The sequence below is a fragment of the Lepisma saccharinum genome, chromosome 7 (genome assembly GCF_977018435.1).
Source record: "Lepisma saccharinum chromosome 7, izLepSacc3.1, whole genome shotgun sequence".
Taxonomy (NCBI): domain Eukaryota; kingdom Metazoa; phylum Arthropoda; class Insecta; order Zygentoma; family Lepismatidae; genus Lepisma; species Lepisma saccharinum.
In genome coordinates, this window is record NC_139235.1 from 92,765,586 (window position 1) to 92,791,737 (window position 26,152).

Genomic DNA, 26,152 nt, shown 5'->3' on the forward strand with positions numbered 1-26,152 from the left:
TATGTAAACTGTAAACACACTTACATTTCATTTGATTTAAAATTCAATATTTTTTTATACGCAAGAATAGCAAACATTTTGTGTAGAATAATATACAAAATACTAATAATGTTAAACCGTAAGTAGTGTCATTATCATTAAACTGTAAATAAACATGGCAGCTGATATTTTGTAGACTATCATTAAAAAAATGCCAAAATTAACCTACAAAAACTATAGAAATATTAAAGTTACAATTATATACATCCAGAATGTTTTATTTTCACTGGAGGAAAAGATACTGAAATTGTTATAGTTTAATTAACACACTCCATGAACATTTCCATAGTATCAAAAACAGAAAAATGTATATTTACGTATATTTTTTATTTGCTTTAATCAAACTGTTCAAGTATTTTACCGAGCCGTTTACTAGAAAAGGCCTTTCTAGAAATACATATATTTATCTGTATGTATGGTGCCAAAAACCATAGAATCAATTTTAAGCGTGTTTTTTTTTAAATAAGAAATCGATTTAAACTTCAAAAATCCGATTTAAATTTAAAAAATCGTCAAAAATGATCATGATTTTTATCCACCCTTTTCAGTGCTCCAATTTTTGGAAAAGCCTTTTTCAAATGTGCTTTTATGTTTGCTTACTCCGGGGGAAACCCTGGGGGGGGGGGTAAAGGCGGTCAGGGGTGTGATGCTGATCACATCACCCCTACTCACGACCGGATGAAGAAAGTGTGGGGCGTTACCCCACACCCCCTATACGCTTTCATGGCATGGTGCTAAGCACAGGGAGCACTTTACCTTTTTTTTAACTTTACCTTTTTTACTCTGAATTGGTCTCCTATTTTAAATTTTGGCTTCTTGGATGTTTGTTGATATTGAGGGCAGTAGACGGTCGAAACATCCGAGGGGTTCATGTGGATTAGGGTGCATCGAAAAAAACTTTTTTTCGAAATGTTAAGATGGCTAGTGCGGAAAAGTGGCCATTTGTGACCAAAAACACGTCTGATTTTTTTCAGATTTTTTGGAGGTCGTTTTGGTGGCGCGCATCGACCTTGAAGTTTTGATAGTGATTTGGTTATGCAACACGCACAACAATTTCACAAAAATGTCATTATTTGGCTATTTCATGTCTTTTTTTCTGCATTATGGTCATTTATTGTTTTGTTTATGGCAAATATGTTACATTCGTGCCTCAGGGGTGGTTTCCTATGCTGTTTACGTATGCTTTTGGTCAAAAATTGTCAATTTGAGGCTAAAAATTCCATTTTTTCTATTGATGGTTTCCAATTGGTTTCGACTTTGTGTTTTATTCGAAAGTTTTCCGATATAAAAGACTAAATAAAATATTTTGGCTTTCTAATTGCTAACAGTTCCTCAATTACTGTCCAGCGCTTCGCTTATTTTCATAGCTTATTAATTTATGCTTTGAAAATAACACAGAGCTCACCACGAGGAGGTGGCTGGACTGCGAGCTCCACCCAAATACCCACCCAAACTATGTTGGCAAACATAATTTTACTAAGGGGCAGGCCAAGGTTTTCTTCTAGTTTTCTCCTTGAACTTTATAGTCACTTTTTGTTCGAAATGTCGGCATATGTTCTCTAGATTCCAATTTCGCTTTGATGTAGCCATCACGTGCGCTGGCGCCGAAAACGGAAGAAGCAGTCTCTGTGATGATTTTCACAAGTCGCTCCACACCTTGTGTGTGGCAGGGGAAGTCTTGAATTTCCGCTATTTTTTTGTTTTTAATGTAGTCATCTACTTCTTCATTTGTAATATTATTGGTCAACGGAGGCTCGTGGAGGGAGCATGAAGCCCAGTCAACCATGTCATAGTATTGGTCTGCATTAAAATTGATAGTTGGTAAAACAAAAGTGCGAATTATTTTACCTTTTTTCAATCCTCTTGCTTTCTTAATTCTTTGTCAACCAAGACTTCTTATTTCTGGGTTTTGGTCGGTTATTAAAGCCAGCAGGAGATTTTCAGGATGGGCGAAGAATGCGTTTTGTTGAATGACCCTATTAATCAGATCTCTCAAGTGGTGTGGGAGAAATCGGGACAAGTGGATCAAATTCCAGAGGTGTCGGGTCCGTCAGTTATCGATGGTTCCTTCCCAAACCACACATACTACATAATGAAGGTGTACGCACCGGTGTGGTTTGGGATCAAGAAGGAACCATCGATAACTGACGGACCGATTTCTCCCACACCACTTGAGAGATCTGATTAATAGGGTCATTCAACAAAACGCATTCTTCGCCCATCCTGAAAATCTCCTGCTGGCTTTAATAACCGACCAAAACCCAGAAATAAGAAGTCTTGGTTGACAAAGAATTAAGAAAGCAAGAGGATTGAAAAAAGGTAAAATAATTCGCACTTTTGTTTTACCAACTATCAATTTTAATGCAGACCAATACTATGACATGGTTGACTGGGCTTCATGCTCCCTCCACGAGCCTCCGTTGACCAATAATATTACAAATGAAGAAGTAGATGACTACATTAAAAACAAAAAAATAGCGGAAATTCAAGACTTCCCCTGCCACACACAAGGTGTGGAGCGACTTGTGAAAATCATCACAGAGACTGCTTCTTCCGTTTTCGGCGCCAGCGCACGTGATGGCTACATCAAAGCGAAATTGGAATCTAGAGAACATATGCCGACATTTCGAACAAAAAGTGACTATAAAGTTCAAGGAGAAAACTAGAAGAAAACCTTGGCCTGCCCCTTAGTAAAATTATGTTTGCCAACATAGTTTGGGTGGGTATTTGGGTGGAGCTCGCAGTCCAGCCACCTCCTCGTGGTGAGCTCTGTGTTATTTTCAAAGCATAAATTAATAAGCTATGAAAATAAGCGAAGCGCTGGACAGTAATTGAGGAACTGTTAGCAATTAGAAAGCCAAAATATTTTATTTAGTCTTTTATATCGGAAAACTTTCGAATAAAACACAAAGTCGAAACCAATTGGAAACCATCAATAGAAAAAATGGAATTTTTAGCCTCAAATTGACAATTTTTGACCAAAAGCATACGTAAACAGCATAGGAAACCACCCCTGAGGCACGAATGTAACATATTTGCCATAAACAAAACAATAAATGACCATAATGCAGAAAAAAAGACATGAAATAGCCAAATAATGACATTTTTGTGAAATTGTTGTGCGTGTTGCATAACCAAATCACTATCAAAACTTCAAGGTCGATGCGCGCCACCAAAACGACCTCCAAAAAATCTGAAAAAAATCAGACGTGTTTTTGGTCACAAATGGCCACTTTTCCGCACTAGCCATCTTAACATTTCGAAAAAAAGTTTTTTTCGATACACCCTAATGTGGATTGTGCTGTGATATGAAGAGGGTTGTCATAGAAATCTATCCAGGTGGGTATCAGATCAACCCATTTGCAATTTCCATGCAATGTGAATTTCTTCCACATTAGATTTTTTAAAGTGTTAAAAAGCTTCACAATGCTGGCTTTCAAATCGCTGTAGGTGAGTAATAGCTGATGTACTGCTGCATCAAATACAATAAAAAGGTTCAGCCGATTAGGTGTATTGAGGTATTGAGATGTGTGCTCTACTGGCTTAGAAATCTTGTAACCGACATATTGGTTGATTGATTGATTGGTTTAAGTCCACTGTATGCACAGAAAGGCTAATCGGGACTAAACGCCGATAAGTAACAGCTTTATATTTTTTGCCTTAATTTCCTATGTTTTTAATGTTTTAAGTATTTTTTTTATGAGATACATTCCACTTTTAGAGAGAAATGTCATTACTTTGAAATTTTCTAGAATGGTAATCTTGTGCAGTTTTCGACATACCCGACTTGAAGCTGTGATACCTAGGGCACTCGCAGAAGGGGGCCGGGTGGCACTCCTCCCCATCCCGAGATACTAGGACGACTTCAGGCAAGTGAAGTACCGTGTAAACATGGGCGATGGGTGCCTTGTGAGATAGCAGATTAAGTAGCTCTGTAAATTATCCTAGTTCTGAGGATTATTTATGAGAATTCTCTTAACTGGGGGAAAGCACCACCCATCCTTTACCCCACTTTAAAGACTGCTGCTCCCTCTGAGAGAAATCCTGAGGTGTCGGCCTTGTGTGAAACACTAATTGTGGAGGAAGATGGCGTGATATTGGCCCTTGGGGGAGTGGGGTTTCTAGGTGGATGGAACAGCCAATCAGACGAGGGTATCTTTGAAATGTTCCCGCGCTCTTGCCGGCGATTCAAGATGGCGCCTTTTAAATTATCGTAGTAAAAGTGATATCCCCCACCCCTGAAAGCCTTACTAAATAGTAAAATTAAATAATGAATATAATGAAATAATAATATATCAAAAATTAAATAATGAAAATATGGTTGTCGTTTAATCGAGAGTTATTTATTTCTGCCGATCTTCTTGGCAGGGGTACCAAGGAAGATTTATGCAAGATTTATTACTACTTATAATAATATGCATAAAATATTATTCAGGAGCTTTACTTTTCGTCAAATGGATCTATCATCCTTTTCTGATATTCAATTATTTATCTATTTTACATTAATTTCCTTCCCAGGGCAGTTCTTTTTACAAATATTGCCGACCTTAACTACACGTAAGCTACAGAGCATTCTCTGACATTCGCTACGAGACTCGGCGGCAAGCGGCCCGGCGTCAGCGCTTGTATTTCCCGGGGAACGGCGTCCGCGACAGTCGCTAGAGTCGGCTATTAAAATTACAGTTTTCATATTGTGTACTCACCTTGACTGCAGAAGGTGTTGAAAATTATGTCTCTCTGCTGCAACACATTCCTGGCATCTCCGAAGGTAATTCGCATTTACACGTGCAAGTTCGTCTACTGTAATTCTCCCCCTTTTCTCGTACAATACTCTCTTTTAACTCACGGATGGTGTGCGGATTGTCTTTGTATACTTTATTTTTTAATTTTCCCCATAAAGAAAAATCGCAGGCTGGCAAATAGGCGGACCTAGAGGGTTTTCGAAACACCCGTTTCTTGTAAGAGGCGGCGGATAGATTTCCGAGGGGACTGTTCTAACCTTTGTCCTATCTCATCGAGTATTTCCTCAGTAAGTACACGTGGGTTTTTCTTTCCACTTTTATTGAGAACTGACCCTGTTACTCTAAAAGTTTTTAACGAGGTTTAATATAGTGGTCCTATGTGGAACGGGAACACCAGGAAATTTCGTTGCAAGACGTCGTCGCACTTCTCCACAATTCCTCTTTCTGAAGTAACGTTAACTCGACAAGATAAATCCTTTGTTGTAATGTAAACCTTTGTGGTGCCATATTAAGCCACAATCTTCAACACACGGATACGACACAACACAACTTCCGAGGGAAGATTATACTAGCATCAGTCTGCAACGTCAACAGAAGGGGAAAGAGACCGAAGGCAGGGAGAGCGAAAAAAACAGACTGTAGCGTGCGACTGTCGCGGACCCGTTCACCGGGAAAGACAATCACTGACGCCGGGCCGCTTGCCGCCGAGTCTCGTAGCGAATGTCAGGGATAGATAATGAATATATGCTGTTATATCATTATCCTTATACCGTCTTTTTACCTATTCATGTAGTAAAAATATATTTATTAATTTGAATATTTTAGTTGTCTGTCTACCATGCTAAAGGTCCCGGGTTCCATCCCCGGCCGGTTCAAATCCGGGAACTTTTCTAACGTTGGAAGCGGCCCCGGCGCCCACCCAGCGTCGAATAACATGGGTACCTGGGGGAAACCCTGGGGGGTAAAGGCGGTCAGGGGCGTGATGCTGATCACATCACCCACACCCACGACCGGATCAAGAAAGTGTGGGGCGTTACCCCCACACCCCCTATACGCCTTCATGGCGTGGTGCTAAGCACAGGGGAGCACTTTAATTTTTTTTACTATTTTAATTAGTTTAATATAATTATTTAAATGTGACATTATTATTATTACGTTGAGACATTTAAAGTGGCAGGAACCAGTAAATTCTAATGGGTTCTGCTGCAGGTCCGGAGGTTGGGCCCTTAAAGTTATTTACCGTCCACAACCCATTTACGCTTGCTGATTTTCTCTCCCGGACCGGAATTGAATTTATTTAATATTCCTGGACCTTTAACAATCCTGCCCTGAACCTCCTCTCTATATACGCCCCTGATCACTGATGCAATATCTGGACCAGATGCTACGTGCACTTCCAGATACGGACCTACGGCATTCTGATTCATTCATCAGACCAGATAATGGCGTGCTTCTAAGCGGAACTCAGCTTGGAAACCACATCCTTGTTGCGCGGGGCACAACGAATACTTCCGGTTGAAAATACCCCGCTCGCTTGTACAAAGGGCAAGAAAAACCACAGGACGATAAGCAGTGCATAACATAGACCCCATCGTGCCGGTCTTTCGCTTAAAAATAGGCGTCCTTCATTTGTTATGTCTGGCATCGTCCAGTCCGGTTTTATTTTTGCGGGGAGGAGAGACGTCACGTTTTTGTTTCCGACGTAAGCAGGGGATTTCCTCGTCATTGCGAGTCATGTGAGACCACTGGGGTGGAGTTCCGCTATTTTTAACTGGAGTACACTGAAAATTATTTTGCGTTTCCTCTCTTTACCATCGATTGTGCTGCCGTCGGTGGCGAGACTTAGAGTTAATTGGTTGATTGATTATTTCACTTGTCTGCCACTTTTAGCTAATCGCGAAGATGAGGATGAGTAATGATATGAAGAAATTGATGAAGACACAAATGAACATCCATGACCAGGCCGGGATTCGAACCTGGGACCCCTGGCGTCGTAGCGTGTTGTGATAACCACACGGTCACCGAGGTCAAATTTCGTTGCGTTATAAACTCTCTCTCGGACAACAAAAGTGTGCATTTATTTTGTCAAGTTGATAATTGTTCACATGGTTTTGGCGGTTGGGTTCCAAAATTGGGAGGCTACGGAAAGTTTACTTTCTCTTGGTAGATAAGGTTTAGCATAGTGCGGGGGCAAAAGTGGCAGGCTGGGGGACACTGCCCTCCCAGGCCCCCTTCTAATTGCCACCACTGTGCCTTCAGTTCGTGCACCGTACATTTTATTATAGTTGTACCTTTGCACAATGTGAGGGTACAAAAAATTAACTCGAGAAGTCATGATCTAATTTTTGGCTCCATGACATTTTCGGGGTCCTGAATTTTTCATTAGTTCCAAGAGAAGCTCAAATTTTTAACATTATAAATATAAAAGAAACGCTCGCATTTACTTTACAAAATTTTGCGTTTGTATAATTGTTTTCAGTGAGAAACGTATGAGATAAACGATTACCACTGAACGTAGGGACTCCGGGTTCGATCCCCAGTGTAGGCACATTACACTAGCTTTATGAAGTTAGGGGGGAGTCTAAGGCAATGAAAGTTTTGAAAAATCGGAATTTCGCACGTAAAGGTACTTTCACACTTTTTTTTATCGCTGCTTTAAATTCTCTCTAGACCCTTTTGAAATAAATGTCACTGTCTCTCATTGCTGAATATCTCACGCCTCTACGGACAATACGTCATTGCTTTACGAAAGGATCAAGTACAGAGTCTGATTTGAACAAGCTCAAAGTAGGAATGTGTATAGGGTCTATCCTGGCACTGGTAACAATATTTCTGAAAGTTCATTTCGGATGAGAGATCGCTTGGAGACCGACGCCAACATTTGAAATCGAGATTGCGATCCTTGAAAATTTGTCGAGACTTGACAAGGTCCCCCTTTTGTTTAAGACTCTATTAAATTAGAATCCAAGATACAGTCACCTACAATAAAAATCGGACACATATATCCTGAAATACTCGCTATCCTACGGCGGTGATAGAAATTGCTATTGAAAATTTTATATTAAAATCCAGTAATTGCCGTTAGTTAGGTAACACACATAACGCCTTTCAGAATCTATTGCCTTACTACGAGAGTTATTCAGGCATAGTAGGTTCTGGACATCTGTTACTTATAGGCATTTTACATGCGTTATTTATCGTGCAACTGCAACAACTTTGATTAGATTTAATCTTTCATGTGCGAGCCATAGGCTGCACGCACTACATAACATTTGGATTTTTCTTCTACAATGCATATATATTTTGTATTGAGATTTTGTTTTATGCTGTCTCTTAGTTTGTCCCCTATGTACACATTCTTTCCCCTCCCGTAACAGATCATTCACTCCACTCGTTCTTCTTCCAGTCTTTCTTCCTTCTTCCTCGCCTCACTTCTCTTTCCATTCACTTTTACGAAAACACTCCCACTTTCTCCAACTTTTCAGCACTACCGTAATTTGAGTGTTTTTTCTTTTCCCACACCCTCCAGCCATTTGTCCTGCAGGGCGCGCGTTCCCGGGCATGCAAACAGATGATCCGTCCCCTTACATATTATACTTTCATATGTACGTCCCTCCCTTTTCACCGCACTGTGTCTACACCCCCCCAATCTCAGCCATACTAATCACTCTCTTGCTTCCTTTATTCAACTTGCTTTGTTAGGTTATTCTAATGGCGATTCTATTAAAATTTATAGCTTTTATTTCCAGATTCGAGATGGAATTGAGACTTTTCAGTTCGAGACCGAGAACGAGACAAAACGAGACTCTGTTAAGTCTCGTTTTATCTCGTGAGGCCTCTCTGATGATATAATATGTGGTGTATATCCATTTTGTAAACGCACTGTGAAAAATTATGTTGATGATAACTGGAACCGAAATGCAACATTTTCACCTCCTCCCCCCTTCCCCATGTGCATTCAATTTACACTGCTGCATCTCTCACTCGAAATTCCCATGGCTTTGCTCTTGTGAATGAGAAGGAAACCCGGCGGAGGCTCGTAGTGGTTCGGATCCCATTTTAAACTGTAGGTCCAGTCCTGATTAGCCTTACTGTGCATAAAGTGGACTTAAAACAGCAACTCAAAAACAAATGAGAAGGAAATTCCGCGATTTTCCTCTCCAAGGTCATTGCTGGTGTGTCGTTTCGTGACTTGTTCCCAACAGAATGTTTTCCTCGCAATTTTTACGGAAAATGTCAAACTTCTGCTAGCCGTAGGCGCAGTATTGTGCAATTGGGGGCGGCGGCGTAAGTAACAAGAAAGCCCGTTTGATGTGCAAACGCACGCTGGAACACTTAAAATGCGTCACGAGAAGGTAAAGTAAGTTGTTGTTTCCTCGCTTCGAAACGCTCAGAACATAGGTGGGTAAGTAATAGTAGGCTTTGTTAACATTGGATTGATTCAGCGATTGTCTTTTGTTGCCATTAAACGCCAAGGCTATTGGATGTGTAATGATGGAATCACTACGTGATCCTTTTTTTGTTCTATGTTGTTTTTTAGTGACAGTTATACTTTTTTATGCAGTTTCAAATGTAATGCGTTGTAGGGTTGGACTACGTGACTGTGGAATTGTCCCTTCAAACCTGCGAGGGTGGAAAATTCCAGAGTTTACTGGTTTGTTTTTGAATCGCCTATTTTAAATAGACCAGACTGGAAAGCGGAGTTGGCATTTCTTACGTTTTTTGAGGGCAGAAGAGACACCTTGGAAGGTTCTCTCAGTGCCGGAGTGACGGCTAGTTCTGTGGCTAGAGAACAGGGGTCAACCATTTGTTTTCATGGAAGTAAGTTCATGCAATTTATTGACACTTTTGGTGACAAGCCAACGTTTAATTTTTGGGGGACATTGATATTGTTTTTAGAGAAAGGGAGAGATTGCGTATTCGTATATCAGAGTTGATTAAAGGTGGTCTTCCTACTTTTTTCCTCCCTTCCATATGCGTAAATGTGATCTTGTTACACCATCTTGTCGGGCATTCGGTATATATGCCCCAACCACCTTACCCGTGTTAGTTTAATTTCCTTCAAAATTTCTATATCCTGATAAAGCTGATATAGTTCCATATTATATTTTCTTCTCCATAATCCATTTTAATATATCGGCCCATAGATCAGGGTGGCGACAGACCTGGAAAACCGGGAAAAGTCAGGGAATTTGAGGTGTCAAAAAAAGTCAGGGAAATGTCAGGGAATTTCGTCTTCATTGATTTTTATTTTTTTATTTAAAGATGTCGTTATAGAACTCTGTACGGGAACAGGAAATCTCGTTCGCAAGTTTCGGCCTCAACTTTTAGGCCCCTTTTATGCGCAACACATGCACGGCGCCAGAAACCAGTGATGGCAGGAGGAGAGAGAGAGAGAGAGAGAGAGAGAGAGAGAGAGAGAGAGAGATTTCTCTCGCCCGGGCTTCTCGGCGGGAATTTTAAATTCGAACACTCTTTGGAGGAAAATTGTTATAACTCTGGCACTATGGGAGCAATCTACTTCGGATAACTTTTTTTGCAGCTAAAACATCAGAGCATGCAATCGTGCACAATTCAGAACGCCGAACCGAGGAAGGGGGGTTGGGGGTCGCGACCTCCAAATTTCAATGGAAAAAATAAGAATCTGGACTTTGCCCCCTCTTCTCCCACTATTTTGGGGAGAAGGTGCGAACTTTACTGTTCTTTTCAAAGAATGGACATTTCAAAAGAGAATGAAACATATTTCATGTTCTTGGGTACCATACAAGTTGAATAGTAAGCTAAAATGTGATATTGTTTTTTTACGAAAAATAGGTAATTTGCATTTTTGGAGAAAAATTGTTACAACTTGGGCACTATCGGAGCAATCTACTTCGGATAAGTTTTGTTTTGCAGCTAAAACATCATAGCATGCAACCGTGTACAATTCAGAACGCCGAACCGAGGAAGGGTTTGGGGGGCGCGACCACCGAATTTCAATAAAAAAAACAACATAAAAATCTGTAGTTTGCCCCTCTTCTCCCACTATTTTGGGGAGAAGGCGCAAACCTTAGTATTCTCTTCAAGGAATGGACGTTTCCAAAGAGAATGAAACATGTTTCTTCATATTCATGTGTGCCGTACAAGTTGAATAATGAGCCAAAATGTGAAACTCTGTTCGGGAATGTGGAATTGATATGTTGCGGAGAGGGGGCGAGGTTGGTCATCAATATGAATTTCCCAGGCGACAGAAATTGCATGGACTGCAACATCCAACAAAAATCGCATGCATAAACAAGAAGAGCTTTAGACTGAAAATATGCTGCTGGAATTTTATTACTCTTCTGGCTCACTTCACCTTATTTAATGTAGCAGTGCTTCCGAAGGTTTTCTTTCATCATCCTGACGTATTACTGGTTTCGCACAAGTTAATATACGTTTACAATGACATTGCACTATTTTTAGATATCAAGAAGAATCCAACCAAACGAGATATATATTGAATACTATCACGAAAAAGTGAAACATAAATCTGCATTGGTGAACGTTATAAAAATTTGCAAGTGCATGCTCGCAACCTCAAATTTACTGCAACACTAGAATTGCAATGAAATTAACGCCACTCTCTGTCCTGTCTGTTTAAACTCGTGAGAGATGGTCATTAATATCTCACTGAGTAAGGTTAATGTCCAATATTATGAAATAAAATACTAATAATAAATACGTAAATATTTTAATATCATATTTACTTGAATCATTCAATCATAAAAGCAATTCACTGTCTTCAAGAATTGACTTTTCTCTGCCAGCCCTGCTAAATTTTCACTTTACATCTACTGATTTATACAAGGGGTGACCAGAAAGTAATTTCCGATTAGTAGGGAACCGCAAACGCCAAAACCGTGAAAACTGGTAATTGCTGCGAAGTTATGTTTAGGAATGTGCAGTTATGTCTGGACACATTTTTCGCCTGTTCGAAATATCGAAATAATGCGAATTTGGCATAAACTGCGAATTGTTGGCGTTTTTAGTGATTTTTTAAAAGAAATGTCCTAAAACAACGAAAAATTCCATGAAATCTAACATTCTTGTCTTTTCTAGGCCATGTTTGTGTACATAGAACATGCAAGTTTTCCAACATTTTACTCAAGAGTAAACTATAGAGTTATACTTATACGTACATGAAATAATTCCGACAGCCAAATTAAATCATGTATTTCCCACGATTTTTTCAACTTCTATCAAAACCATTTGCATCACAGAGCAAAGTGGCAGGGTTCTAACAGGAGATCGAGTGCGTATCTACCGTCACACGAGAGCCACATCTTCGTATTTGTCGCACGAGATATATGTTTTGAATTACCAAGCTAAGTGCGCACCATCGGCATTTGTCAAGCGAGTAATAATGGAGCTTAGTCGTTAGGGCATGTGACTACTATGCGAGAGACCCGGAGTCGATCCCCTGCACGGGAGAACCGGGATGTTTTCCACCTATTCAAACTGCTCCGGCATCCACCCAGCATCATATGAAGCTGATACCTTGAGGGATAAATGTAGCCAGGAGCGTGGTGCTGATCACATCACCCCCACCTTCGGCCGTGATCAAGAAAGTGTGGGACCCTAACTCCATGGAAAAGTGCAGGGGAGCACTTTACTTTTACTTCCTCAAAAATCTGTTCCAACATATCAAACTGTCACGAAAATATATAGACTATGTGACCTACAATTTAAAATAATAGTTTAAAAGCACACTGTAGTATTAAGTTTCGGTATATCTGGCAGATAAATGTTCTAAAACAAAAACGCGAATTTTGGGAAACGTAACACTAACAACTCAAAAAAACACCATGAAGGTATAATTTCAGATATTTGCCAGAAAATGCGCTAAAATGAAAATGTGAATTTTGGGAAAAATAACACCGTATAGTAAAAAATAAGAAAATACACCAATTTGAAAAAAAATAACAAAATATCAAAGAGTCTGCCGATTAGGTATAAATAAAACAAGAATATCAGTTGTAATTTATTGCATTAGTAACAGTGAGTCCTAACGTAATTTTCGGCATAATCACAACCGTTGTTCTGGCATTTGTCGTAGCATGGCACTAAATTTTGTATGTCCATGGTATATGTGTCTGACAGCAAAGACTGGAACTATCTCTACCGCAGTGTAGCTGTCAAATCCTTGCCCTGCCAGAAACCTCTTCAGTTATGCAAAGAGATGAAAGTCGGTATATTCAAGGCCAGGGCTGTTCAGGGAGTGGTCCAAGATTTCTCACCTGGAGTGATGCAAAGGGCCCGTGTGTACTCAGCTGTATGGGGTTGTGCACATTCGATTGGCCTTCCGTGAATTGTCTGCACCATCGTCTGACCATACTATCACTCACGACGTCCGGTCTGCACACCTCACACGATTGCTGGTGACTCTGTGCCAAATTCTGAGCGTGCGATGTAGGCTACATCGCAGTCGGTGGGAGAATGTGTGAGAGCTGTAATCTTTAACCTAGAACTGTCCTAAAATGTCTGCATTGCAACTGTACCAGATTACAGCTACATGCCACTTCTTCCTGCCTGCATGTGTGTGGGTCGCTCTCCGACCACTAGTGCTGTGTATAGGCACCATTGGAGCTTTTTTCAGGATGCCCCTCGTATATGAACTTTCAGAATCTTTTATTATTAGTGTTTTCCTGTTTTAATGTGTGGTTAGCTAAATCAGGTACCTATACAATGCAATTCTATAAATTCCTTGTGTTAAATTTCTAATACCTACATACCCTTTTCGTCAGCATTAATGGTATAACTGCATGTTGTCAGTTTCACAGTACTTCACTTGGATATACTGTACTGAAGCAGAAATCCCATTGATAATGTAAGGAAATATGACACTTTATTTTGTTCGATTCAATTGTTTCACTTATATGCAAGAGTTAAGTTGTTTGCTTTACAGAGAAGAGAGAAGTAGCTTTATGCATTGAAAAATGAGTCCGCACTCATGGTTCTTGCAAGCAGAGGGTTCCAAACCTCAGTGGAAATACCAACATATAATACCGAGAATGTATAAGGAGACTGATAAATTACAAATTGTATTTCTTAATCAATCACTCTTATCTCATTTAGTCGTAACTTTAAAAATAATCAAGTATTTTATTTTAAACTTACTGCGTATGACAAAATTCCGTATTCCTTCCGTAGCTTGTGAATTGTAATAATTTTCCAAATTCACTATTTTGCAGTTTGAATTCAAATCATAGAGAATAGAGAAATTAAGTCAATTTCATAGAAGATAATATTGGTACTTAACAAAACCATTTGTGGATCTGTATGAGTTTATTATTTCCATTTGCAAAAACATCGATTTAGTTTAGTTTGTAATTGTCAGGGAAAAATGTAAATTTTGTCCTGGAAAACCTGGAAAAGTCAGGGAATTTCATTTCTGCTTGTTTGTAGCCACCCTGATAGATCCTCCTGAGAATCTTCTTTCAAAGCTTCTGATCATTGACTCAGCCTTCTTGTATTATCCATGATTCACATCCATACATTAAAATTGGTCTTATTTAACGTTTTGTATAGTTTAAGTTTTCCTTCTGATGTACTGAGAGACTTAATATGTTTTCAGAGTCCAAAATAACTTCTTTTTGCCATACTTAATGCTGTGTTTAATCTGTTAGATAAACCTAAATTGCTGCTTGTTGTTACTTCAGCGCCACATTTCAACCTGGTTGTGAAAATTTGAACCTTTTTTTCCGTCAGCATTCGTTTCCGACGCTTCAAATTCTTCCTAAGAAATTTCGTTCGAGGTTGGTTGGTTTTAACATATTTACCTTTCCTTGTGGAAACCACTCCATATTCGGAATGAAGAAGAAACCCGGATAACGGGATAAATAAATATATCTGTCCGGCTTGATTCACGCTCAATGTGATCATTTTCCAGAAGAAAATTCCTAAAGGAGCCGAGCTTGTTTGAGCAAGTGACGATGTGAATGCACCCTAAGGCAAACACTTCTGTATGAGTTCCTGGAAAACCCAGGACGGATCTGGGATGATGCGAACTGCCGCGTCTCGACTTCGGGGAAATAATTTTCTCAAGCAAAAAACAAAAGGGGAGAGAGAGGGAAAAAATAACTGCCGTTAATGGACATGTTGAACTACTTTTCCTGGTGCTGGCGGAACAACGGTGGGCGCCCTGGTGGTGAGTTATGCAACTACATGGAGGATGAATCACACTCGTAGCGCCACCCTGTCATTGAATCAACCTCTGATTATCTGCAATTGCATGTGGAGAGGAGGAAACCATTCCTGTCGGAATTTGGAAAATTATTTTTAAACAGGGTTGTTAAAGGTTCAGGAATTTTCAATAAATTCAATTCCGGTCCAGGAGAGAAAATCAGCAAGCGTAAATGGGTTCTGGACCGTAAATAACCTTTTTATCTGTAAAGTATTTCAATTCGGTCCAGGAACATGTTCTCAATGAAACAATACGGAACTTGTACCGAATTTAAATGTGAGTGAAAAAAAGGTTCCAATCTATGGGTTCCTGGACATTTAACAACCGTCTTCATAGCATGCCACATGCATTGACCTCGGCCTCCCCGATGGCGCAGTGGTAGCGTCGCCGCCTTGTAACCAAGGGGTCCCCGGTTCGATTCCCGGTGGAGGCACATAGTGGTTCGGATCCCACTTTAAACTGTAGGTCCAGTCCCAATTAGCCTTACTCTGCATAAAGTGGACTTAAACACCAAATCAATCAATCATTCACCTCAAAGTGTGGATCACGAATATACAGGGTGTAGTGTTGCCCACGAGACGAGACTTTGGCCTGTCTCGTCTCGTGGAAATGCTGTCTCGTCTCGAAAATATTCGTTTGTCTTATGACACATGGTCAATCTCGTCTCGTCTCGAATTTTTAAAAGCCTGTCCCGTCTCGTCCCATGGGCAACACTAATAGGGTGTCTCCGAAACATCGACCAACTTTTACAACGTGTAGAGAACATGAAGATAAACACTTTCCAGCCCTCGACACATTTTCTATCCTACATGTATGCACCACAAAACTTTTAGCAGGTTATGGACAGACTGTCTTATAATAACTGTCTGACATAACGTCGTTGTCTTGTAATCAAGGAGTCTCGGTTTCGAATCCCAATGGAGGCGCATGGTGGTTCGAATTCCACTGTAAACTGTAGGCACAGTTTCGATTAGCCTGTCTGTGCATAAAAAGGACCTAGGCCAAACTTTTCTTTGGTTGATTTAATATTTGTGTATTATACTTATTTTGGGTCACTTTTCTGCTACTTTTGGCTATCATGACGATGAGCATGAATGATGATAAAATGAAATTAATTTAGAGGACACAGAGGGACCCCACCCCTGCCCAGGTCAGGATTCGAAACCGGAAGCTTTGGTAACGAGATCGACTGTATTCAACAAGATGGCTTATTCCTATCTTGTTGTGGTGTTTGACAGTTAAACGTTTTCAAAATAGCACTCCGTTTGTGGGAAGTGTTTGCAAAAGTTACCTTGTGGGGGGAAAAAATGGGAGTTTCACTGATTGCTTTTGAATTTACGTCATTTCCTCTTGCACTCGTGTTGCACCTAAGTATTAACAGGACATAACGTGTGACTCAGCGAATACAAAACGCTTTCGTTGCACAATTACAGCACACCAAGTGAGGGGAAAAAACTACTTCATCGCAGACGCCCGGGACCGGATAAAAAATCCTGGTTCCATATAAGGATTGTTCTTGCAGAGGGGAAAGGGAGGGGAGGGGAATCTCTGGACGCCAGGGAGATTAGGGAGTAGCCCGACTGAGCCATATTAGGCGCGTGTCAATGACCCCATTGTTGTTCATTTTTTATTGTCGTATTTGAAGAGAGTGTTTGTAGGGCAGGCGAGGGGAAGGGGGGATCGAGAGGAGCAAAAAAAGGGCAAAGAACTGGATGCAATAGGTAAGAACATAACATTTCTTCTCCCCTTCTTTTTTTTTTCACGCCCATGCAGTGTTGCCAATTGTAGATGCATATTAGATGCATCGGTGTTTTGGTGTTGCTGATTTGGTTTCTATAACTGTAAGTCTACTAAGGCATTATTTGCTATTTTGATTAATGTGTGGTGTGTTCGTATTTGGGTTGTCATTTCTAATTTATTTAATTGAACCGGTGAGTCCAAGAAGGGAAAGATTCCACTTTTTAAACATAATGGGCTGAATACTTTGAATACATATCAGAGCTAAAATAAAGGTTTTAAAAACAAACCACTTATGGAATATTGTTACTATGATGATGAATAAGTTTGTAATTGTAAGTTTCTTCTTCCGGCTTTTAGTTTTGGTTGCTATGAGTTTTTTTTTATATGTCCCGCAAGTAAGGTCGAGTGGAATCTTTCCCTTCTTAGTCTCACCGATTCAATTATTCTTAATGGTTCTTCTGATAATCTGGCAATTTTAACAACTATTTTCCGACACATTTGGCCTATCGCGGCGATGAAGATGGAGGAGGATGATTAGATCAAATCGATGGAAGGATAGATAATTACAATTACATGTGGGCACATGTATTCAGGCGCCAGTTTCTAGGGTGCGCTGCGTGTAAGAGGCAAGGATGTACAAGTGCCTTCCAAGAAGTTACATACATATTTTTTCTAGGATTCAAACCTCTTACCTGTAACATAGTTACGCGCAACGCTAACCACTCTACCACAGAGACTGAGGTCTGCTTGTTATGTATTGGAGTATAGCTGTGACCTAGTGTTGTTCCACAAAAAATATTTTATCTGTGTATTAACACTTCTGAGAAATTAGTTTAAAATTCTGAAAATAGCAATCACAATGATAAGCTAGATACTTCTAAAAAAAATCGCAATAAAACGATAATTCCTGGAAATTTTCAACCCTGCGCGTCAGCTATTTAATTCGTCGAGGCATTCTGTGACGTCCTCTTTGTTCTTCATTTCGAAGGAAATGCGAGAAAGACAGCAGATTGCAAGAAGGGTCAGCTTCAGCTCAGCGTTAGAAATTATGAGTCGGGAAAATATTATATTTTTCAACTAGTTATTAAGAACTTTGTATTGCTAGCGATTTCAATATGAGCAGTATTCCTTTGTTGTGTGTGAGAATTATTACACCAGAGGCATGTGTCAGTGCTGGAATATTTTATTTGAGTCAAGCAGCATATAATGATTGTACTTGTGCGTGTATAGTAGCGTGTGTCGAAAATAGACCCCAATTTTTCTGCGACGTTATGCGTTATGATCCCACAACCCTGCACTAGCCGAAGGGCGTTGACATGAAACATTCCTGAGTTTTGAAAAATTTCACTAACATGTTGAAAGCAGAATCTAATATTTTGAATTAAAATAATAAGCACAAAAAAAAGGTGCGTTATACAGGGTGAGAAATAACCTTTTGCTAGGGGTCTGCAGGAAAAAGTAACAACAATTAAGAAATTATGGTAATACCAAATGTTTACTACGACAATTGTGGTTACAAAAACAATTAAAAGTTAGTTCACGACAAAGCACCTTGCTTCAAGGCAAATGCTAAAACCAAGACCTTCTTCGGCGAAGTGGCATTGACTTCTTCAGCAGTTCTGAATGGCCGGGTGCATCACCGGACCTGAATGCAGCGGAGCACTTTTTGGCTATTCTGAAGGACGCAGTTGAGTCCTTGATGATAGTGGAACGCGGACCGGACCGCTATTCCCGGGCAACACTCCTTGCACATCTGGAACAAGTCCTCCGTGACATGGAATGGAATACGGGCTCTTTGCGAATCTTCTGAGTTCCTACCCTGATCGTCTTCGTGCTGTGAGAGAAGCAAACGGAGGACATACTAACTTTTAATTTTGTTTTTGTAACCACAATTGTCGTAGTAAACATTTGGTATTACCATAATTTCTTAATTGTTGTTACTTTTTACTGTGGACCCCTAGCAAAAGGTTATTTCCCACCCTGTACAATCGTACAACTCTTGGCGAAAATGTAATTTCCTTAAAAACTAATTTTAGCCTAAGCACGTTGACATTAAATATATGTTAGTTTTACAGGGTGGCTACTCACCGGGAATTCCTTGAATTCCGGGAATGATGCGTGAATTATTGGCGCCGGGAATTATGCGTGAATTTTGCTTGAATTTTTCTCCGTAGACGTGAAAAATTGCAATATTTATTAGTCCAAATCCCATTGAATTAATACGTATTTATTAATGTTCTAAGGCAAGTCTTTTCACAGATTAGCTTTTTTTATCGAGAAAAGAAAAGAAAGTTGCGTGGAAAACAAAACAGAATTCTCTCAGCATGTTTGGTTTGTTAGTGTCCTTTGCAGAACAATCTATCTGACATACGGAAGATTATTGCAAGAAAAGATATCTTGAAGTTAATTAGATCAATTTGAAATTCTTATACAATTTACAATTTCTCGTATATTACTATATCCCTTAAAATTTGCGACTTGTGTTTGTCGAAGTATTTCTAGTTTGAGTATGGGAAATGCAAACTCTGCACCTTAAATTAATTATGTATACCGTTCAATGGAATTGAATTAGAATTTTTGGACACATTAGAACCTCACAGGCCCTTTATATTGTTAATATATATGTGTGTATGTGTGTGTGATGAGAGGCAATAATACGTAAGGTTGAAAGAGATAAAACATCTGCTTCATACCCTTGAATTTTTGGAAAGTTCTCCTTGAAAACCTGGAATTATACTTGAATTTTAACATTGTCCCTGTTTTACTCAAGTTTTACCAATACTACTACTAATAATAATAATATGAATGTTGAAATTAAATAAAAATATTAATGAGATATATAAGTTGATATTGTATTATTATAACATGAATAGGTAAAAAAGACAATATAAGAATAGAGATATAACAGTACGTATTAATTATCTAGCTAACATGTAGTTAGGATCGTCAAAACTTGTATAAAAAAAAATGTCCTGGCAATGAAATGAATGTCAAATAGACAAAGAATTGAATATTTATTGAATATGGATATTATATTGAGACGACGAAAGGTAGAGCTCCTGATTAATATTTAGTACACATTATTATAAGTAGTAATGTGCATAAATCTTCGGAACTCTCCTTCATGCCGTATGATCCCATTATAATCCTTGCCTTCCAGTAAGTTCATAAGAAATAAATAATCATCGATTGTGTAACAAATGCTAAACAAGTAAATTTTTAATGTGTGTAGTTGGTAAGTTTTTTTTGGGGGAGGTCTGGATTCCCTGGGCCCCCTTCTAAATACGTATTTGCCAGAGAGTTCAAAATTCCCGCCTGCATACGCTGAAGAACGTATATGCTACATGCTTTATTTATATTGAGATTTTCACATTTTCATCTAATATTCATGTTAAAGTATCGCATCACTGTACCTTTTGTCCAACTGGATGAATATTTATACTAGATTTTTCAGAAATAAACATAATGTCATGGGCATACAAAATATGTTGGTCAATGAATCTGGAAATATCCTTGTGTTGGCAGTGAAATCAGTACGCGTGGTAACTGAACATTATTGTAACAATTTCCGCTCCTGATATTCACTTCCGGTTTTGATTTAAGCTTAATAAAGTAGTAGGTTCTTAAATCAGAGCAACTTCCGGTGGACATTAAACTTGACACACGAACACAGAAATGTCAATTCGTAAGACTGCCAACTCCGGAGTGCTTTATCGTTTTGGAAGACAGACTGGCGGCCGGGATTACGAAACCAATGCGAAGCCATGTTTTCGTGACAAAACACTGATAAGGGGCGCATCAAGGAGAAACAGTTATTGTATCAAGGCGGTTGTCATAGAAGAGAATAAACTGACGGCGAAAGATAAAGGAACAAAGGAAATGAGGGAATGTGTAATGTGAATATTGGTCAATATTACTGAAAAAAATAATTTTTATAACAAAATAATTCAAATGTTGTTTACTAAATACCAAAGAAAACATTTGTAAATGCGATTACAGAAAAAATCAACAGAGCACACATAATAACAATAGATTTGAACAATTTAGAAAAAAGAAACACATTATAACAGTTTTTTTTTTAAAAAAATAAATGCTACCTATGATGTTTTGTTTGGGCAGAAATGTAAGCACGTGAGGGGTACAGAAAATACGTAGAAGCGTGTCATGGAGCCATTAGTGTTGCCAACTCAGTCTATCTTAACATTTAAATTTTCTGTTAATTTTGCTAATTCCTCTCTCTCCTGCGTTGCTCGCAAAATCGTCATTCTTGCAACATCTAATTTTAAACTCATATGTACCGATTGGGGGGGGGGGCAAGGCGTTCTGCCCCTCAAATTCACGTAGAGGGACACGTTTTATATATACACACAAAATGTTTTGTTTTTTTCCAGCATTGTAGCCGAGATTGACTCAATATTAGAACTGTTCTGCCAACACTGCAACGTGTATGGCGTTTTTTTCAAAGTCTCAAGGCGTAGAAAAAAGTAAACGACACGTTATCCCCCATAGCATTAGTTAATTCATACCACGTTTGTGTCATACACGTTTATGTGCGTGAATCGTCTTTTATTTTTAAGTCCACTTCAACACGTGCGAACAGATGCATTGCATGTAGTCCGCCCGCACAATAAATTACCTGTAACTAGACGGGAGACGTGGCAACGTAGCCTTAGGTGAGGATTGTTGAGTTTTTTCGTTTAGTGTTTCTCCCCATTCCACCTTTTACCGCGTCCATGCTCCTGAGCACCGTTGGTTCTGTGTGGTTTATTCTGTGGCGTTATGGTCTGTTTGAGTTCTTTCTGGCTGCAGTACTGGTTTCATTTTTTAAAACCCCTTTCACGTGAAACGATGAAACAGGATGCAAATGTGAATCTTTGGTGCACAGACCGAGCCGGAATTAGAACATGTCGAAGGAAGGCAGCGTAAAAAAAAAAAGGCTGAACAGACCCTGTGAACTTGCACGGATCGCATACGGTCGAACGTAGGATGCAATTATTATGCATTTTCGACCTTAGTGAAGTGTCGCCTGGACTTCGTACGGCAGCGATCGAGCTGCGTGCTGACAATGTCACGTGTGTTGTGTCTTGTTGTGGCTTCTCTTTTGTCTGTTCGTTGCTTTGAGAAAACGGGATATGTAGTAGTTTGTTAATGTTCTACGTACGTGGGCTGGCACTAAGAAGATTGCAAGGTGAGTCAATTGCCCTATTGTGTTTTTTTTTGCTATTATACGTAAACGGTAAACTCATGTTTTTTTCAGTATGATCCTGAAATGAAGATATTTGTGTCTCAGTTTTATGCATAATTCTGCTCAGAGATTTACAAACATTTGAAGAAGAATGTTCTTCTTATGATATCCATCTGCAAAGCCATAAGATAAATACACCACCATCCAGGGGGTGCCCATCCCCCCCAAGACCTAAGACGCACTCCCCCCAAAAGGTAGAACATCCCTCCGCCCCCTCCCACCTTTATGCCGAATTATTTACTCAAATAATTTGTCAGACAGAATTTGCTGAACAATACAATACAGACATATTTAAGCAATATATGTTTACTTTAGGTACTCTAGGCTCATTTTCATGTTTGTTAACATTAAACTTACAAGCCGGACCCTGTGGCCGAGTGGTTAACACATCGCGCTGCAACGCCAAGGGTCCCGGGTTCGAATCCCGCTCGGGCTTGGTTGTTTGTGAATGTCCATTCTCAATTTCATCACTCATCCCCATCCTCGCAAATTAGCCAAGAGGCACAAAACGCGAAGTAAAATAAATTAAATCAATCAATCAAATGAAACGTACAAAAGTTCAGGCTCATTGCCATTGCTAGTGTACTGGAACTTATTCTTAGCAGTTTGTCTGCTTGACTAACCTTGTATTAATGCGAACAGCACGTCGCCCCCTTTCCAAACCGATTCTAAGGACATAAGAAGTGGTGTTTCATTGCAACTCAATCGCCGCGATCATCCTCAGGTAGGTAGAAAAACTGTACATCATAACCATAACTAAAAATCAATAACAAGTCAATCAAAGAAACGACCCCTCCCATTTTTGTGTGGAGATATATAGAATTTGTATACAATTTTGTCGCCCCAAAAATTCGCATGACGCAGGCGCGTCATGAAACCTCCCTGTGGACACCCCTGCCACCATCATTTACTAAGATATATTAATCAGGCACATAGCTAATGCTGAAACTAGGTGGTAGCCCTATATTTTCCTCTTCAGAAACTAGCCTTGACAGAACACAAAATGAAAAGATCTTGTAAGTCACCTAAGGAATAACAATGAACTGTCCAGGATTGTATATATTTGTCTTCTTTCTTATTTTACGTTGCTTTTCTGCCTCGTTTAGCAAATTGTGACAATGAGAACATGGGCGGATTAATATGTCTAAAATTAGGTAACAATGAACCTTCGGCGAATTAGCAGACAAGAGCTAAACAATAGGCCATCGGGTCCCAAAGGGAAAATGTAATTGATCCGCCGTTGAGAATGAATAATGATTTGATGAAGATAACCACGAAGAAATGTCCATGCTCAGAAGAGAATAATATTTACCAGTTTGCACAATAAGTACACCGTCCAAAGAGATCATTGCAGATCCAATTTCACTGACGTTTTTTGAAATTACTCTGCAAATTCATATCTATATTCTTCTGACGACATTTATATTTTTGTGTGAATATTTAATTAGTCCGTTTAATCTTCGAATACCTTCCTGCCCAATGCCTTAACGTACAGTCAACGGCAAAGATAATGGTAAGCAAATTGTCCACCGCCATATTCATTACTTTTTTATTTGGGGGGGGGGGGGTACAACATTCAGTTAACCACATGTGTGTGTTTGTGAGATGTGTGTGCGACTTGACCGTGAAATATGGTGGGGGTGGGGTTGCGTGTGCGTGCTACTTCACTTATACCTAGGCATAATGTGAAGGCATCGGAAATATTCTATTTTAGAACAGCACACACGAATTTCCTGTTTTTTAATGCAAAATTTGAAAAAAATATGTTTATTTATTTGTTTTTCTTAAAGTTTATAGTTAATTTAAAAACAGATTTAAGACCAGATAACAATTCAGAAACATATAATGCTCTGGACCTTCTTCTGGGCTCATTTTGAATTTAACGGAACGGAAAATCAGGAGTTTGAAATATGAAAATTGCGAACAACACATCTATTCATTTTAATGCAGGGTGAGATTAAAGGGGGTGAAGAGGACCCCCCCCCCCCCTAATATCTTGAGCCATCTCAACCAGGAATAATCATCTCCCACCCACTGGATATAGAAACCATATTATTGCACATATCATTCTTGTAAAGTTCCACTTCAGTTCAGTTCATTTTAATTTTAAAGTCTCAATTTATGGCAAATGTGTACCCATCCAATGCCTTTTAGAAGTCATGTATTCGGGATTTTCTCAGACAACTAGAGGGAATTTTATTTAAAAGAATACTGAGTTGAAATTGTTTTTAAAACATTTGACAAAGTATTTATTTATAAAATAAGTAGCTGTACCTAATGACGCTTCTCAAGCACTGAAAGTACTATCATTCAGTACTTATACAACACCGAAATCCTTCAGATCTCAGAGCAAGCAAAGAAAACCATACGCTCGAAAGTTTTCTTCAATCTTTTGTGGACAATATGAAGAGCGGGCCAAGGTTTCTTTTCGTATGTAGTGATTTTAAATGTATATTCACGCGTGTCTTTTTGGGTGACATGTCAATTAATTCCTCGTTTATGTGAAAAAGTGAAGTTTAATGTAAGCAAAATCATGTGCGCGTCACAGTTAAAGATTTTCTAAGTATACCCAATACATAGGTAAAAATAAGTCTCCCCTCTAATAAAATCACAAACTGAACCCTGTTTTAATGTCCAGGAAACATTTTATTTCATCTAGGAATGATATCGCCATGAGACGAGAAGAGAATCTTTACATCCTCATCTCGTCTTCCGTGTGGTGAGGTCCTTCTCGTTCTTGTTTGTGCGTACTTTTTTTTTCGGTTTCCACTCAGAAGTTATTAAAATTTATTCTAGATTCACTTCATGCTCAGATAGGCTAATCTGGACTGGATCTACAGTTTAAGAGTGGAATCCAAATCACTGTGCATGTGGGATCTCTTAATTACAAGGCGAGATATCTCATCCTGACCCACGTAGCCTACATCGTGTCACCACTCAAAGTTTCACAACATGCATTTTTACTGTTTTACCTTATTTCAGTTCTGGAAAATGGAGACAAATTTTAGTCTTAATGACAAAAAGAAAAATGGCTAACGTTTGTGAGAAATGACCACAGTTCTTCCATTTGAAAACTATTTAATCTCACCAGCCACTATATATGAAATATTTATTGAATGATTATACCCAAATCTTTGAACATAGTCATACACATATTTCCATAACAATACCAAAAAATCCCTCTGCGACCATTTTGTGTACACATCATACACGCTCTACCCCCCCTAAACACAACAGCTGCTTCTCCCTTAAAATGTTCCCGTTCCTACGAAATTTCCCTTCTGGAAAGATCCCCCTGAGCGAATTCTTTCTCAGGACGAGGTAAAACATTGTCAGTCATGTCTGCGCCAAACTGCCATAAATGAAACGTGATAATCTCTTTTCAATCTAACTATTACCAGCTACACTACAAATGACAAAATATCGATTCAGACAGTTCTTTTTTAACAGAAGTATTAGCTATCCCAAGATTATATTGCATATTTCGTGGCGTTTTTCGCGTTAAAGTGTAAACATTCGGTGTTATTATGGAAAATGACATAATTCACGTTATTTTGCGATTCCGAAACACCGAAAACTTGCCTCCTTTACCTACCAAATACATTTTACACACTTTTATTTTGCTTTCCTCAACTTTTCGGTATTATCGTTAAAACAAAAATTTCACGTCCATATATATATATATATATATATATATATATATATATATATATATATATATATATATATATATATATATATATATATATATATATATATATATATATGTCATTAAAGCACCAACTTGTCTTAAAAACGTTTTTCTGCTTTACATTTTGTTTCGACGCTGCGAACCGGCGAAAGATGGAATTTTATCTTGAATAGATGAAACCGGGCAACACAGGTTCGCAATTGTCACTAACGGATTAACTTTGCAATTAAAGTAAACAAAATATCCGACTTATTTGAAAAAAGAAAATTAATAAGATATACGATAAGTATGTCTAAATAAGACACACAGTATTTATTTTAAGCAATTTCTTCAAATATGATGCCAGAGTTTCAAACGAAATCGTCTCGATTATCAAGTTCCGCCTCGCTTCGATTTTGCAGAGATTTATGTCAGTCCCGTCTCGAAATTTGAGAGGAAACAGAGACTTTTCTTATCTCAGTACCATCTGTATTTTTTAAGAAATCTTTTAA

General features: G+C 38.9%; 1 protein-coding gene across 10 annotated transcripts in view; it reads left to right on the forward strand.

Annotated features, from left to right (window-relative positions):
• Sarm (sterile alpha and armadillo motif) overlaps positions 1–26,152 on the forward strand; it is a 247,392-nt gene that overhangs the window by 141,483 nt on the left and 79,757 nt on the right. Inside the window, exon 1 of one of the 10 annotated variants that reach the window (XM_083125643.1) lies at positions 21,486–21,913. The exons of the other annotated variants lie outside the window; for them this stretch is intronic. The gene's annotated coding sequence lies outside the window, so the exon portion shown is untranslated. Of the gene's footprint in view, positions 1–21,485; positions 21,914–26,152 lie in introns of those variants that run through there. 10 annotated transcript variants of the gene reach the window in all.